Genomic DNA, 18,593 nt, shown 5'->3' with positions numbered 1-18,593 from the left:
GAGGAGGCTGATATTTTGGTTGCCGATGGTCTGCTCTCTGTCTCACCCTCCAGAAGGTAAGCTCCACGAGGGCCAGAGACCTCACATCCTGTCCTCAGCTGTCTTTCCAATGGCTGAAAGTCAGGTACAGTGACAGGCATGGTGCAGGGTTTAAGGAGCATCAGTGAAGGAATCGGGGAAGGGCTGAGCTAAGATGTGCCGGAAGAGTGGAAATGTGCCTCTCTGCGGGCTTTCTAGGAGGGAGGTACATTGTGAATAAAGGGCTGGAGGTGGGAAAGGGCAAGGGTGGAAGGAGATGCCGTCATGGGGGTGGGGCAGGGCGGAGATTGGCGAGGGATGAAGCTGGAGAGACCGGCAGGGCAGGAGGGCCAGCCAGAGCCCCCCACCTCCCTCACCTTCTTCCGCTGATGAGGTCCCTCTGCCCCCTGGCACTTTATCTGCACCTTCTTTACACCCTAAATCCTGCCTTGTGTTGCATCAGTTCATTCATCAGCACTTACTAAGCACCTACTATATGCCAGCTGTGGGGCTGGAGCAAAACACGCACCACGTCTGGCATAAGCCAGTCTCCAGAGTGATTGCCCACCCAGTATCACAGCTCATCCTCACAACAATGCTGGAGAAGGGGCCCCTCCCGCTCCTCCCGTCCATCCATTTATATATTTAACAAATATATATTGACAGCTTAGTATGTGTCAGAGACCAGGAATGTATCACAAGCAAGCCCCCTCGCTGGGGTGCGGGGGAAATAAACTCAAACTAGCAAGGTACTCTTAAGTGATGATAAGTTCTGTGAAAGACATGGCGAACAGGGTGGTGTGACCAGGAGTGGCTGGTGGAATGCACTGGATGCATGGTACGGAAGGCTCCCTGAGAAGGTGACATCTAAGTCACCAGGCACGGGAGGAGCACAGCAGACCGAGTCCACAGCACATGCAAAGGCACTGGGGTGGGACAGTGCCCAGGGCATTGGAGGAGCAAAAGGAAGGAGCTCTGCATAGCTGGAGAACTGGAATATTCGATGTGGGTGAAGTGGAGAGTGGAAGGGATGAGACAGAAGAGGAAGCCAGCAGCCAGATCAGGAAAAGTTTGTAGGGGCTTCCCTGGTGGCACAGTGGATGAGAATCCGCTTTGCAATGCAGGGGACACTGGTTTGATCCCCGCTCCAGGAAGATTCCACATGCTGCAGAACAACTAAACCTGTGCACCACAACCACACTGAATCCATGCTCTAGAGCTCGTGACCCACAGCTACTGAAGCCCACACGCCTAGAGCCCATGCTCCACAAGAGAAGCCACTGCAATGAGATGAGGAGCCCAAGCACTGCAATGAACAGCAGCCCCTGGCTGCTGCAACTAGAGAAAGCCCACACAAAGCAATGAAAACCCAGCATAGTCATAAAGAAATAAAACCTCCTGCTGATACGGATGTTGGAGATTTCTTAAAAAAGAAAAAAAAGAAAGGGGGGGTTATAAACACTGGGTTAATTCTGCAGTGAGATGTGAGTCTGTTGAAAGGTTTTAAGGAAGCTAGCTGATGTATTCTGCGTGATGCTTTAATAAGACCATGGGGCTAAGCTGGAACGAGGCAGGAGACCAGCAGTGGCAGACGGTGGGTGTGGGAGGTAAACCAGGCAGAATCTGCTGCAGGAAGCCTGGGTTTCTCTTCCAAACCTGCTTCTCCCCATCTGTCCCATCTCAGAAAATGGCCCCACAGCACACCTGACTGCTCCCTCCAGCCAAAAACTCCCAAGTCCTTCTGGAACATCCTTTCTCCCTTTCACCCTCCACATCCCTTCAGTTCTGCCCATGTTCACATCCGGAAAAGGGGACCATCTCCAGGCCAGCCCAGTGCCCAGCTCAGGGGGTACATCCTGGCAGCCGGGCTGCGGGACTGTCTCAGCAACTTCCTGCTTCTCTGGGGAGAAAGTGGAGAGTAGGTTTCAGCCACAGGGAGGCTCCGCCAACAGGCAAGGACAATGAAGGGAGCAGAGAGCAAGAGGTGGGGGTGTTGCAAGACAGTGGTGGTGGTGGTGGTTTAGTCACTAAGTCATGTCCGATTTTTGCAGCCCCATGAACTGTAGTCGCCAGGTTCCTCTGTCCATGAGATTCTCCAGGCAAGAATACTGGAGTGGGTTGCCATTTCCTTCTCCAGGGGATCTTCCCAACCCAGGAATCGAACCCGGGTCTCCTACATTGCAGGCAGATTCTTCACCAACTGAGCTACAAGAGAAACACAATAATCAGATCCAAATGGTAGACCATGGATTCCAAGGTGGGAGAGGCAGAAGGGAAAACGGGAGGGGTGACGGCCAATGGGGGAGTCCCTGAGTGGGAGTTTTAGACAAAGCACTCGTGGAAGAAAATGTGAGCTGGGAGGATGAGAGCGGTGATCAGGGTGGAGACATGGGGGGTGACCCCGGGAGTGGGTGGCTGGTGGAGTGGAGAAAGCAATGTCAAGAGGTCTGGGTGCTGCAGAGCATCTGTGTGGATGTGGGAGTCACGGAGAGCCAGGCCAGGGTGGATGACAGGTAGCAGGCCCCCAGAGTGTTGGGGGTGGCAGGGAGGTGATGGACAGCAGCACTGACAGAGGCGTGGCTGCTACAGCTGGTTGATGTGTGTTCAGAAGGGCCAGGGGGTTGAAGGAGGAATGATCTGGAAACTGTACAGGGAATGAGAAGGTTGCCCCCGCCACCACTGCCCCCCCGCCCTGAGATTCCTCCTTTTGAAAGGGCTGCTGTGGGTCTCCATCCCCTTCAGAAGGTTGGGGGACACACTGAGAAGCCCAAGGCCCCCAGGAAGGGCTGCAAAGGAGTTGAGAGAGGGGCCTGGATAGGGAGGTGGGCCAAGCTGAGGCCACACTTGGCCAATTTCCCAAGTAGCTGAAGTGGAAGAACAAATGGGCCAGCCCAGCAGACCTCATGGGGCGAGAGAAGGCGGTGGCCATGGGTGAAGGCAGAAGAGGGAGCTGTGGAGGAAGAAGTTCCCCAAGATGGTGAGAAATTAATTAGCTCATCATCCTGGTGTCTCAGTGGTAAGGAACCCACCTGCCAATGCAGGAGACGAAGGAGACATGGGTTCAATCCCTTGATCAGGAAGATCCCCTAGCGAAAGAAATGACAACCCACTCCAGTATTCTTGCCTGGAAAATCCCATGGACAGAGGAGACTGGTGGGCTACAGTCCATGGGATCACAGAGTTGGACATGACTGAGCTACTATATATACACAGCATAGGTTAACAATCACTTTTTAATTTTCACTTGTTTGTTTGTCTGTTTTTGGCTCTGCTGGATCTTCATTGCTTTGCTTGGGCTTTCTCCAGACGCTATGTACAGGGTCCTAATTGCAGTGGCTTCTCTTGTTGCAGAGCACGGGCTCTAGGGCGCAAAGGCTCAGCTTAGTTGCCATGTGGCACATGGATTCTTCCCGGAGCAGGGATTGAACCTGTGTCTCCTACCTCGGCAGGTGGATTCTTAGCACTGGATCACCAAGGAAGTCCATGATCCATTCTTTTCTAGAACTGCCTTGAACTCCGCCCCCCAAACTGCCAGAACTGTGGCTTCTACCCCTGGTCTTCCCAGACCAGCAGCACTGGTCTTCCCCAGGCCCTTTCCTCCTGCCTGCATTCTGGGAGAAGGGCCCCCTCTTGGCCTGTGGCCCTGAGGTAGCCCAGGGACATAGGGAGGGCAGGCCCCTCTCCTCACCCCTGCTCCTTGGCAGATCATCTCCCTGAGAAGCACTGCCTCACAGTACAGACACTCTCTTCAACCACCAGGTCTCCCTGCTGTGTTTGCTGTGAGAAAGCAGGTGGCTCTCAGAGGTCACAGCCACCTCATCCATGTATGCAGATGGGACTTCTCTGACACTACCACTGCCTTTGTCTTGTCTGGTGGCTCAGATGGTAAAGAATCTTTCTGCAATGCAGGAGGCCCGGGTTCAGTCCCTGGGTCAGGAAGATCCCCTGGAGAAGGGAATGGCTATGCACTCCAGTATTCTTGCCTGGAGAGCCCATGGACAGAAGAGCCTGGTGGGCTATGGTCCATGGAGCCAGAAAGAGTCGGATACGACTGAGCAACTCTTTCACACTTTATCTTGAGAAGCCCACATGGAACTCATGCTCTAGTAGGGAAATGAGAAGAAACTAGCCCTGTGGGTCACCATCTTGGCTGCTACAAGACAGTAATCCTTACTGTGTTGACGGAGTGAGGCTGAATTTTTTCAGGTCAAATTTGAGGAATGGGAGGGTATCAAGCAATCTCAGGGAAAAAAAACTCTGACCAACTCAGTTCAGTTCAGTTCAGTTCGGTTGCTCAGTTGTGTCTGACTCTTTGTGACACCATGGACTGCAGCACGCCAGGCCTCCCTGTCCATCATCAACTCCCAGAGTTTACTCAAACTCATGTCCATTGAGTTGGTGATGGCATCTAACCATCTCATTGTCTGTCATCCCCTTCTCCTCCCGCCTTCAATCTTTCCCAGCATCAGGGTCTTTTCCAAGGAGTCAATTCTTCGCATCAGGTGGCCAAAGGATTGGAGTTTCAGCTTCAACATCAGTCCTTCCAGTGAATATTCAGGACTGATTTCCTTTAGGATGGACTGGTTGGATCTCCTTGCAGTCCAAGGGACTCTTAAGAGTCTTCTCCAACACCACAGTTCAAAAGCATCAATTCTTCAGTGCTTAGCTTTCTTTATAATTCAACTTTCACATCCATACATGACTACTGGAAAAACCATAGCTTTGACTAGATGGATCTTTGTTGGCAAAGTAATGTCTCTGCTTTTTAATATGCTGTCTAGGTTGGTCATAACTTTTCTTCCAAAAAGCAAGTGTCTTTTAATTTCATGACTGCAGTCACCATCTTCAGTGATTTTGGAGCCCCCAGAAGTAAAGTCTGTTACTGTTTCCACTGTTTCCCCATCTATTTGCCATGAAATGATAGACCAGATGCCATGATCTTAGTTTTCTGAATGTTGAGTTTTAAGGCAACTTTTTCACTCTCCTCTTTCACTTTCATCAAGAGGCTCTTTAGCTCTTCTTCGTTTTCTGCCATAAAGGTGGTGTCATCTGCATATCTGAGGTTATTGATATTTCTCCCTGCAATCTTGATTCCAGCTTGTGCTTCATCCAAGGCTAATAGGATTTTGCCAAGAGAAAGCACTGATAATAGCAAACATCCTCTTCCAACAACACAAGAGAAGACTCTACACATGGACATCACCAGATGGTAAATACCGAAATCAGATTGATTATATTCTTTGCAGCCAAAGATGGAGAAGCTCTATACAGCCAGCAAAAACAAGACCGGCAGCTGCCTGTGGCTCAGATCATGAACTTATTATTGCAAATTCAGGCTTAAATTGAAGAAAGTAGGGAAGACCACTAGACCATTCAGGTATGACCGAAATCAAATCCCTTATGATTATACAGTGGAAGTGACAAACAGATTCAAGGGATTAGATCTGATAGACAGAGTGTCTGAAGAATTATGGACGGAGGATCATGACATTGTACAGGAAGCAGTGATCAGGACCATCCCCAAGAAAAAGAAATGCAAAAAGGCAAAATGGTTGTCTGAGGAGGCCTTACAAATATCTGTGAAAAGAAGAGAAGTGAAAGGCAAAGGAGAAAAGGAAAGATATACCCATTTGAATGCAGAGTTCCAAAGAATAGCAAGAAGAGATAAGAAAGCCTTCCTCAGTGATCAATGGAAAGAAATAGAGGAAAACAATAGGATGGGAAAAATTAGAGATCTCTTCAAGAAAGTTAGAGATACCAAAGGAACGTTTCATGCAAAGATGGGCTCGATAAAGGACAGAAATGGCATAGACCTAATAGAAGCAGAAGATATTAAGAAGAGGTGACCAACTCGATCCCCTCATTATCCATTCGCAGCCCTGGGCAGCAGTGCTGCTAGACCTGGGCTTTAGGGTGGCGCCCAGTCCCCAAATCCTGGGATTTCACAGACCAACAGATCTCCAGAGCAAAACTGAGATACAAGTGAGGTTTGGGGAGCCCCAAGAAGGTACCTCATCTGATTGGAGTGTCAGAAGCCCAAGTACGCTCAGAGGTTGGGTGGCTTCATGGAGTCTAGGCCAAGCAGCATCAGAAAATCTGAATTTGCCTTTTTGGTCAGAGGGAACCCAACCAGTGTCCTGGTGAGAACTGATAATGGTAACAGACCCAGCAATCATCCCTCGAGCATTAGTGACACACCAGGCAAGGGCACTAGTCCATCCTCTCAAGTTACCCAACACCCTGGGATGGGTAGGTCCCACCCTGGTGCCCATTTCACAGACAAGCAAGCAAGACCTAGTCTGCCACTGATCTGGCCTCACAGTGACAGGCACACCATTGATCTGTCCACTCATTTACTTACTCAGACAATGCTGATGGAGCACCTACTAAATGCCAGGCATTGCTGTAAGTGATGCAGATTACACTATAGACAAACTCTTGGGAGCTCCTGCCTTCTTGGAGAGAGAGCTAAGTAAGACACAAAGAAACAAAGGAAACACAAGTTAGAGGGCTGGTGTGGTTTAGCAGCCCAGATCACTGGTCCCTCTCAACTTGTTCACCATGAGAACATTTTGCCTAGGCTGGAGCCCATGGGGAGGAGGGTGCTGGCTTAAGATATAGGAGCAGTACCCAGAGACAATATTTCTCATTGTGAGTCCAACAGAGTGGGACAGAGGTCTGGCCCCTTGAGCCCATCCATCTCTGGAGACCCTGGACATTGAGTCCCTGAGCGTAAGCCAGGTTCGTGGCCAGTCAATGTTCTACCTATTAGTTGGTCCTGATTGAGACGCTCCCAGCATCCCTGGCAGGCACCTCTGGCTCATCCATTTTTCTCTAAATGCAGCTCCCCTTACTGTGTGCGTTGATGCTGGTCAGCACAGACTTTCCTTGGCTGTGACTGGTGGCCAGACACCTGTCCGTGGTCTGGGCTTCCTCACAACATGGTGGCATTGCTTATATGGCAGCTCTGGGCTCCAAACCTGAGTATCCCTGGAGTACTTGGTGGAAACTGAATTGTCCTATAGACCCAGCCTTGGCAGTCACATAATATCACTTCTGCCATTCTCTATTGTCACCATACTCTCTAAGTTTGGCTCAACTCCAAGAGGAGGAGAAACAGACCCCACTTCTTGATGGGCCAAGGGTCAAAGAATAGATGGACATATTTTAGAACTGCCATGCACAGCTAGGAATGGTAACATCAGAAGGTGAATCTGGGATGTCTGAAAGCAGATTCTACACAAGAGGCCATAGAACCTCACATGACATCAAGCTGCCAAGAAAGAAAGAGAAGGATCTTGGGACTCCCTGGTGGTCCAGTGGTGAAGAATCTGCCTTCCAATACAGGGGACACAGGTTCGATCCCTGGTAGGGGAGCTAAGATCCCACATGCCATGGGGAAGCTAAGCCTGTATGCCACAGCTAGAGAGAAACCCTTGAACTACAACTAAGACCCAACACAGTCAAAAACAAATAAATATTTAAAAAAAAAAGAAAAGAAAGAAAAAGAAGGGTCTTCCAGAGGGCAGTAGGTGTGGGCTTGGAGAGGAGACGGAGCAGAGAGATGCTAAGAAGGTGAAAGCTCTGTTCTGTTCACCTGTGGACATCTCAGCCCAGAGGACTGAGAACTCCTGTGCTAGCTGGACGGTTCTAGGGGATTGGAAAGCCCCTTCTCCAGGGCAGGGAGCCTGAATCACTACCCAGCACTGGGGAGAAAGGAGAGGGTTGCTGCATTCAGTGAACCTGGAAGTGTCATGCGCTCAACTCTTCAGGGTTTTTGCAAGGAGCTATTGAGGGAGCATTAGGGATATCAGATCCCGCTGCCCAGATCACAGCCACCACCATGAAATTCGGGAAGTGAAACTGTTTCAAGGTCAACTTTCTCATTTGCTGTTTGAGGTTAGCTTTCAGTGGCTCCCCTGCTTGGAGCAGCAGGCCTGAGGGCTGAAACACACCGAAACTTGCCTGGGGGATGTGCGAGAAGGGGGGCCAAGAGCACCCAGGTGACCCCTGTGGGGATTCCCAGGGGGAGGCAGGGCAGTAAACCCACAGCAGAGGGTGGGGGCCGGGAGCCAGGGAGCAGGACATGGGTTCTGGCCTGGCTGAGAGTCAGCGTGGGTTTTGGTGACAGTTCCACCAGGAAGATCTGTGTGACCTTCAGAAGTCACTTCGCTCTCGAGCACTCAGTTTCCTCATCCATCAAATGTCAGGTCACTTGATCTTTAAGACACTCTCCTCTGGTGACATCGCAAGATGATGCTCCAGCCTGGAAAGATCTCATTCACTCCAAGCCTGTTCTTTTAGCCCCGACCCAGAGCCTGATGACTAAACAAACACACAGGAAGGAGACTTTCCTCAAGATGAGGACCTGGATTTGGCCCAGATCCACCTCGATCTCAGACTGAGTCCTTAGCTAAACCTGCCATCTCCCAACCTGTTCCATTCACAGGGAGGATGGGGAGAATGGGGATGGTTTGGGGTGTGTCCACCCATGGGTCCACTGCAGGGACAGGGATGGACACATCAGTCCTCTTTCCCCAGGGATTGGGAGCATCCTTCCCCAGTCCTTCTCCATCAGCACCACTGTCCAGCCACCCACCAGGCAGGACACTGAGGGAAGAAGTGGATAAGTGCAAGGCTTGGGCACCCATCCCTGATGAGTTCAGGCCGCCGACACAGACTGTCCCTGAGGCTAGGACTTCTCAGGGCTTGTCACAATGGTAATTAATCATTTTGGATAATTGGTGTTTAATAGTCCTCTTCCTTGCCAGACTGGAAGCTCCATGAGGGCAAGGATGAGGCCTGGTTCCATGCTTTATCCCCAAAACTTGGAACTGTGATTAGGAAATCAATCCTGAATATTTGTTGGAGGGACTGATGCTGAAGCTGAAGCTCCAATACTTTGGCTACCTGATGTGAAGAACTGACTTCTTAGAAAAGACCCTGATGCTAAGAAAGATTGAAGGCAGGAGAAGGGCACGACAGAGGACGAGATGGTTGGATGGCATCATGAACTCAATGGACACGAGTTTGAGCAAGCTCCGGGAGATGGTGATGGACAGGAAAGCCTGGTATACTGCAGTCCATGGGGTTGCAAAGAGTCGGACACAGCCAAGCGACTGAACAACAACAAGGTGCCCTTGATAACTGAGTGATACAGTGATTGACTGAGTACTTTTGAAGAGCTTTTAATCTAGCAAGGAAGACTGAAAGTGAAAGTGAAGTCGCTCAGTCATGTCCAACTCTTTGCGATCCCATGGAATGTAGCCTACCAGGCTCCTCTCTCCATGGGATTCTCCAGGCAAGAATACTGGAGTGGGTTGCCATTCCTTTCAGTTCAGTTCAGTTCAGTCGCTCAGTCGTGTCCAACTCTCCACGACCCCATGAATCACAGCACGCCAGGCCTCCCTGTCCATCACCAACTCCCGGAGTTCACTCAAACTCATGTCCACAGAGTCGGTGATGCCATCCAGCCATCTCATTCTCTGTCGTCCCCTTCTCCTCCCACCCCCAACCTTTCCCAGCATCAGAGTCTTTTCCAGTGAGTCAACTCGTTGCATGAGGTGGCCAAAGTATTGCAGTTTCAGCTCCAGCATCAGTCCTTCCAACGAACACCCAGGATTGATCTCCTTTAGAATGGACCGGTTGGATCTCCTTGCAGTATAAGGGACTCTCAAGAGTCTTCTCCAACACCACAGTTCAAAAGCATCAATTCTTCGGCTATCAGCTTTCTTCACAGTCCAACTCTCACATCCATACATGACCACGGGAAAAACCATTGCTTTGACTAGACGGACCTTTGTTGGCAAAGTAATGTCTCTGCTTTTTAATATATTATCAAGGTTGGTCATAACTTTCCTTCCAAGGAGCAAGCGTCTTTTAATTTCATGGCTGCAATCAGCATCTGCAGTGATTTTGGAGCCCAAAAAAATAAAGTCTGACACTGTTTCCACTGTTTTTCCATCTATTTCCCATGAAGTGATGGGACCAGATGCCATGATCTTTGTTTTCTGAATGTTGAGCTTCAAGCCAACCTTTTCACTCTCCTCTTTCACTTTCATCAAGAGGCTTTTGAGTTCCTCTTCACTTTCTGCCATAAGGGTAGTGTCATCTGCATATCTGAGGTTATTGATATTTCTCCCGGCAATCTTGATTCCAGCTTGTGCTTCTTCCAGCCCAGCGTTCCTCATGATGTACTCTGCATATAAGTTAAATAAACAAGGTGACAATATACAACCTTGACGTACTCCTTTTCCTATTTGGAACCAGTCTGTTGCTCGATGTACAGTTCTGACTGTTGCTTCCTGACCTGCATACAGGTTTCTCAAGAGGCAGGTCAGGTGGTCTGGGATTCCCATCTCTTTCAGAATGCTCCACAGTTTATTGTGATCGACACAGTCGAAGGCTTTAGGCACATACAAATACTATGATGAAAAGCCTTTCAAAGTATATATATATATATGTAACTGAATCACTTTGCTGTACAGCTGAAATTAACATTGTAAATCAACTACACTTCAGTAAAATTTTTTAAAAAGCCTTCCAGGTTATCCAACACTTATCAATATACCAGCTAACATACAGTCTAAAGTTGCCAGATTTAGCAAAAAAATACAGGACACCCAGTTACATTTGAATTTCAGGTAAACAGTCAATGATTTTTTTGTTTGTTTGAATTTAAGTAACTTTATTGTCTTAATATGGTTTTTGGTGGTTTTTTTGCCACACCATGCAGCATCTGGCATCTTGGTTCCCTGACCAGGGACAGAACTCACGCCCCTTGCTCTGGAAGTGGAGACTCTTAACCACTGGACTACCAGGGAAGTCCCAGTGGATGATTTTTTTTTTTTTTTTAGCATGTGTATGTCCCACAAAATACAGGTGTCCTGTCTTTTACCAGGCAGCCCTACGCCGGGCCAGTCTCCTGTCCTCACACCAAACCTAAGGGATGGATATTGTTATTATGCTCCTTTACCAAGGGAACTGAGGCCCAGAAGGAATGAGTAACCTGCCTGAGGTCACACAGCGGAAAACTGGCCAAACCAGAGGGAGGTCTTGAGGAGCTGGAGCCCCGGGTCAACCTGCTTAATCTCTGTACTCAGCTGATTCTCAACAACTGCTTATAAAGTGTGGGCACTGGGACCCAACGGAGAAAGGTCATTTGCCGAGAAGGACAACAGTTTAGGTCTGGAATTGGGGAATATGAGAGCATGGATCCGTTATCCCCACGGTGGATCGATGGGTCGCTGCACAGAGAGGGCTCTTGTCCTCAAGCTTCCCTGCCCTCCTTGCCCCTTCCGCTGGGGCCCGGGGAGGAGAGCAGACTGGTGCGAGCGGAGGCGGCTAAGCAGTTTCCAAATAGGAAAACCAGCGGCTGCGGGGTCTCAGAACGAGGCCGGGCGTTCCCAGGCTGCCTGCGCCGTGAGTCACCGGGCCGCAGCAGACGGCTCGTAGGAATGCGGCCCGGCCAATCGCCTGACAGAGGGTGGGCGGTGGGCAGGCGAGGGCACGGCGGTCTTGAGAGCCTGCCGGTGACTAAGCAAGACCCTCCCTGCGGGTCCCTGCTGGACCCCCTGCGTCTGGCTCCTCCCCTGCAAGGGAGGGGAGGACACGCCCCCTTGGACACTGCTCCGGGTCCCCTCCACTCCTCCCTCCTGGCAAACGTGTCCGCTGAAGTCCAAGGGTTGTGCAGGGGCCTCCTAAGGGGATGGAGGGGAAAACAGTCCAACAAAACAGTCCAGAAGATGCAGAAGAGGAGGGTGGGGAAAATACCCTAGAGTAGGGCATGGCAACCCACTCCAGTATTCTTGCCTGGAGAAGCCCATGGACAGAGAAGCCTGGCAAGCTACAGTCGTGGGGTCGCAAAGAGCCCCACAAGACTGCATTCACTGAGCACGAACACATGCATGCATCTTTTCTAATTTTACTTTTTTTCTTCAGATAAGTCGTACGAGTCATATGCTTTGGAAATGTAGAGATACAAGTATCTCCAAGAGAGATTTGTACACCTGTTTCCATCGCAATGGGCTTCCCTGATAGCTCAGTTGGTAAAGAGTCTGCCTGCAACGCAGGAAACCCCAGTTCAATTCCTGGGCCAGGAAGATGGCTAGAGAAGAGATAGGTTATCCACTCCAGTATTCTTGGGCTTCCCTTGTGGCTCAGCTGGTAAAGAATCTGCCTTCAATGTAGGAGACCTGGGTTTGATCCTGAGTTGGGAAGATCCCCTGGAGAAGGGACCGGTTACCCACTCCAGTATTCTGGCCCAGAGAATTCCATGGACTTTATAGTCCATGGGGTTGCAAAGAGTCTGAGCGACTTTCACTTTCATAGCAACAGTATTCACAAGAGTCAAATGATGGAAGAAGCCAAGACACCCAATGAGGAATGAATGGATAAACAAAATGTGGGATACACGGACAATGGGATAGAATTCAGTCTTAAAAAGGATGGAGATTCTGATACATGCTACCACATGGATGAAACTTGAGGGCATTATGGGAATGGATAGAAGCCAAAGACATAAAGGCAAAGATGTAAGATTCCACTTATAGAAGGGACCTAGAAAGTGGACTCATAGGAAAAGACCCTGATGCCGGGAAAGACTGAAGTCAGGAGGAGAAGGGGACGACACAGGATGAGATGGTTGGATGGCATCACTGACTCGATGGACATGAGTTTGAGCAAACTCTGGGAGATGGTGAAGGACAGGGAAGGCTGGCGTGCTGCAGTCCATGGGGTTGCAAAGAGTCAGACACGACTGAGCGACTGAACAACAAACACCAACAGTGGCCAAATTCACAGTGACAGGAAGAGGAAGCATGGTTGCCAGGGGCTGGAGGAGTTACTGATTCGTGGGTACAGAGCTTCAGTTTTGCAAGATAAAAAGATTTCTGGAGATGGATGGTGGTGATGGTCACACAACGATGTGAATATACTTAATGCTATGGAACTGTACACTTAAAAATGGCTAAGATGGGGATTCCTTGGTGGCTCAGTGGAAAGAATCCACCTGCCAGTGCAGGACACATGGGTTCGATCCTTGATCCGGGAAAGTCTCATATGCCTCAGGGCAACTTAGTCCACAAGCCACAACTACCGAGCCTGAGCTCTGGAGCCCTGGAGTGGCAACTACTGAAGCCTGGGCACCCTACAGCCTGTGCATGGCAACAAGAGAAGCCATCACAATGAAAAACTCATGCACAGCAACTGGAGAATAGCTCCCACTTGCTGCAACTAGAGAAAAGCCTTTGCAGCAATGAAGACCTAGCATTGTCAGAAACAAGCAAATACATATTTTTTTAATCTAAAAAAAAAAATGGTTAAGATGGGTACTTCCTGGCAGTTCAGCAGTTAAGAATCTACACTTCCGTTGCAAAGGGCGAGAGTTTGATTCCTGGTCAGGGAACTAAGATTTCACACACTGTGTGGTGTGTCCAAAAAAAAAATGGTTATGATAAATTTTATGTTATGTGTATTTTCCACAATGAAGAAAAAGAGAAGAAAAATGTAAAGGTACAAAAGTCACTCTTGGTCCAGCAGCCCTCCATTTCCTTCACCCAAAACACCTATCGGTCTCCAGTGCTTGTGTGTTCTTCCAGAGAGAATCTGTGCATATACAAGCTAATCTGTATATACATGTCTATGTGTAAATAAAATATGTATACAAATAAATAAAAACATATACAAAAGTATATATCAGTTCAGTTCAGTTGCTCAGTCGTGTCCAACTCCCATGGACTGCAGCGTGCCAGGTCTCCCTATCCATTGAGAACTCCTGGAGTTTACTCAAACTCATGTCCATTGAGTCAGTGATGCCATCCAACCATCCCGTCCTCTGTTGTCCTCTTCTTCTGCCTTCAATCTTTCCCAGCATCAGAGTCTTTTCAAATGAGTCAGTTCTTTGCATCAGGTGGCCAAAAGATTGGAGCTTCAGCTTCAGCATCAGTCTTTCCAATGAATATTCAGGACTGATTTCCTTTAGGATGGAATGATTGGATCTCCTTGCAGTCCAAGGGACTCTTAAGAGTCTTCTCCAACACCACAGTTCAAAAGCATCAATTCTTTGGTGCTCAGCTTTCTTTATGGTCCAACTCTCACATCCGTACATGACTACTAGAAAAACCGTAGCTTTGACTAGATGGATCTTTGTTGGCAAAGTAATGTCTCTGCTTTTCAATATGATGTCTAGGTTGGTCATAACTTTTCTTCCAAGGAGCAAGTGTCTTTTAATTTCATGGCTACAGTCACCATCTACAGTGATTTTGGAGCCCCCCAAAATAAAGTCTGTCACTGTTTCCACTGTTTCCCCATCTATTTGCCATGAAGTAATGGGACCAGATGCCATGATCTTAGTTTTCTGAATGTTGAGTTTTAAGGCAACTTTTTCACTCTCCTCTTTCACTTTCATCAAGAGGCTCTTTAGTTCTTCATTTTCTGCCATAAGTGTGGTGTCATCTGCATATCTGAAGTTGTTGATATTTCTCCTGGCAATCTTGATTCTAGTTTGTGCTTCATCCAGTCCAGCATTTCTCATGATGTACTATATGTATGCACTACATGTGTATATATTCACTCTTTTAAGAACTTTTTTATTGAGATATAGCTGATGTACAACATTATATAGGTTACAGATGTATAACACAGTGTTTCATAGTTTGTAAAGTTTATACTATACTTATAGTTATCATAAAATATGGGCTATATTCCATTTGTTGAATGGTAGATTCTTGTAGCTTACTTATTTTATATAAAATAGCTTGTATCTCTAATCCTCTACCACTGTCTTGCCCTTCCCTACTTCCAGCTCCCCATTGGTAACCATTAGTTTCTTCTCTATATCTGTGAATCTGTTTCTTTTTCGTTATATTCACTAGTTTCTTTTATTTTTTGGCTTGCACATATCAACGATATCATACAGTGTTTGTCTTTCTCTGTCTGATGTATCACTTAGCATAATACCCTCCCAGTCCATTGATGTTGCTGCAAATGGCAGAATTTCGTTCCTTTTTATGGATAATATTCCACTGCGTATATATGCCACGTCTTTATCCATTCACTAGTTGATGGACACTTAGTTTGCTTCCATATCTTGGCAACTGTAAATAGTGCTGCTATGAACATTGGGGTGCATGTATCTTTTTGAATTAGATTTTTGGAATGTGGCTTCCCAGGTGGCACAGTGGTAAAGAATCTGCCTGCCGAAGCAGGAGATGTGGGTTTAATCCCTGGGTTGGGAAGATCCCCTGGAGAAAGAAATGGCAACACATTCCAGCATTGTCTGAAGAATTCCATGGACAGAGGAGCCTGGTGAGCTACTGTCCACAGGGTTGCAAAGAGGTGGACGCGACTGAGCATGCACACATACACCCAGGTAAGAAATTTCTGGGTCATATGGTAGCTCTATTTTTAGTTTTTTTGAGAAGATTCCATACTGTTTTACACAGTGGTACACCTTGTCTTTTTTTTAAAAAAAGAAAGAAATGCAAACAGCAGCATACTCTGTACCTTGATTTTTCCATTTAAAATACAGCTTGCTTGCAAACAGTTATATTTAGAATGAATAAAAAACAAGGGCCTACTGTATAGCACAGGAATTTTATTTAGAATTCTGTGACAAACCATAATGGAGAAGACTATTTAAAAAAAGAATGTATGTATTTGTATGTATAACTGAATCACTTTGCTGTACAACAGAAATTAACACAACATCATTAACAAATTATATTTCAATTAAAATTTTTCTTTTAATTACATCCTGGAGACCTATATATACCAAAGCCTAACGTCCTCTTTTTTTTAAGCAGCTATATTGAGACATAATTTATATAAAAATGTATCCATTATAAGTATACTGTTCAATGATTTTTGTGTGCATGTATGTGTGCTCAGTCGCTTAGTCATGTGTTTGACTTTTTGCGACCCCATGGACTGTAGCCCGCCAGGCTCCTCTGTATATGGGAGTCTCCAGGTAAGAATACTGGAGTGGGTTGCCGTTTCCTACTCCAGGGATCTTCCCATCCCAGGGACTGAACCCACGTCTCTTGCGTCTCCTGCATTGGCAGGCAGATTCTTTTACCACTGCGCCACCTGGAAAGCCCAATGATTTCCAGTGAACTTATATGGAGTTGTGCAACTTTGACCACAATCCAGTTTTAGAATATTTCCATCATCCCAAAAGTTCCTTTGGGTCTTTTACAGTTTAACCCTTACTTTCACCCCTAGTTCAGCCAAATGCTGATCTGCTTCCTGTCTTTATGCATTTGTCATCCCTGGAAATTTCACATGAAAGGAATTATAAGATACACAGTCTTTTGTGTCTAACTTCTTTCACTAAACATAATGTCCTTGAGGTTCATCCATGTTGAATCATATTTAATTAGTTTGTTTCTGAATAATATCCATTGTATGGATATTTCACATTTCATTTATCCATTTACCAGCTGATGGATAATAGGATGTTTCCAGGTTTTTCTATTATGACTAATTCTGCTGCAAATACATACAAGCCTTTGCGTGGGCATATATTTTTATTCCTCTTCATTTGATAACCTAGGAGGATTTCTGGCTTGTGTGGTAATTTTATGTTTAACTTTTTAAGAAACTGCTAAGCTGTTTTTACAAAGTGCCGCACCATTTTACACTCCTACCAGTGATGGGTGAAGATTCCAATTTCTCCACATCCTCAATACTTGCTGTCATTTGTCTTTTTGAAGAAGACCGTGGGGCTTCCCAGGTGGCCCAGCTAGTAAGGAATCCGCCTGCAATGAGGGAGACCTGGATTCAACCCCTGGGTTAGGAAGATCCCTTGGAGAAGGGAATGGCTACCCACTCCAGTATTCTGACCTGGAGGATTCCATGGACTGTATAGTCCATGGGGTTGCTAAGAGTCGGATGTGACTGAGTGAGTTTCACTTCACCTCTTCATGGCAGAAGATGTGCAGGTTATCTCATGCGATTTTCATTTGCATTTCACTGGGAATTCCTTGGAGGTCCAGTGGTTAGGACCCCATGCTTTCACTGCAAGGACTCGGGTTCAATCCCTGGTCGGGGAACTAAGATCCTGCAAAACTGCACTTCCTTAATGGTTAATAAAATTTAACATTTTCATATGCTTATTAGGCATTCATATTTCTTTTTTGATAATATGTCCATTCACATCTTTTGTTCATTTTTCAATTTAGCTATCTTCTTAGTATTTAGTTGTAAGACCTCATTCTTGTAATAGTCTGTTGCATGAATGGTCATTGTTTGTTTTTTTCCTATTGATATTGCTTTAAGTTCTTCATTTTATGTATATTTTATAGTGGGCAGAATATATTAGTATAGTAATGTATGTCACCGATATAAATAAGTAAAGAAATATATTTGGGGGACACATCTTCAAATTATTTTGCTGAGAGGGGAATCAGTGAAGCTTAGTGACTCCTGGCTTGAGCCTTTATCCCCCTCCTGCCCTTCCTCACCAGCCTAATCTCACCCTTCAGGCCTATTCCAGCCATCCTGAGATTTGCAGAAATCCTGTTGAAAGCTTGCTCCTCTGGCTGCCCTGGGACCCCAAAGAGACCAACCAGTATCCCCTAATCAGTGGGGTAAACTGAGGCCCAGAGGAGGCCCACCTGGGGCAGTATCAGCACAACCTGACTTTCCAGGGCCCTCTGCCATGACCAGATCGCTTTCCTTAACTTGGGGATACACAAGAAGGATGACCCAATGATGTGTTCTCACTGGGGTTCCCTGACCCCTGCAGGGCAAAGAGAGGGAAAAGTTCAAGAGTAAGGGCCAAGGCTGAGGCTGCTTTCCACTCCTGCATGCTGTCCCGGCCGCCCTTCATCTGCATCTGCCCAGCCTGATGACGCGGCCTCACTCACACGCCAAGCTAAGAGCTCTCCAGGGGACCGGACTCTGCTGGTCATTTCCTTCCTCCCTGGTTGGTCCTTTCATCTCCTCATCATCTTCATCATCGTCATTGCAGACCCTGTGTACCCCATATGTGACACACAGCATCCCATTTAATCCTCCTACCAATCTTGTGAGATGGAACTTACTTGTTTGCTATATTTTTAAAGCTTATTGCCTTTATTTTTTAATTAATTAATAGTTTGTGGCTGCTTTGGGTCTTTGCTGCTGTGCACAGCTTCCTCTAGTTGCGCTGTGTGGGCTTCTCATGCGGTGGTATCTCTTGCTGCAGAGCAAGGGCTCTATAACACAGGCTCTATAGCTATGACGTGCGGGCTCAGTTACTCTGCAGTGTGTGGAATCTTCTCAGGTCAGGGATCGAGCCCATATCCCCTGCATTGGCAGGTATATTCTCAACCACTGGGCCACCAGGGAAGTCCCTGCTCATTCCATTTTGCAGAAAAAGAAATGGAGGCTCAGGGAGATTATGTGACTTATCCCCAGGGAGAGAGGAGGAATTCAAACATAGGTTTGATGAGAATTACAAACCCCACTTTTGACTGGATGCTGGAGAGCATGAAAATCTGCAGGGTTACTCTGTAATCACACTTTGTGCTTTCACTTTCCTTCTGAGGAAGCATTTCTACTGGAAAACTCCAGCCCTGTCTGAGCTGAACTGA

Source organism: Moschus berezovskii, chromosome 20, assembly GCF_049115385.1.
Source record: "Moschus berezovskii isolate FMDL1 chromosome 20, NW_MosBer_1.0, whole genome shotgun sequence".
Lineage (NCBI taxonomy): Eukaryota > Metazoa > Chordata > Mammalia > Artiodactyla > Moschidae > Moschus > Moschus berezovskii.
The sequence above is the reverse complement of the archived record's forward strand: the minus strand, read 5'-3'. Positions refer to the sequence as shown.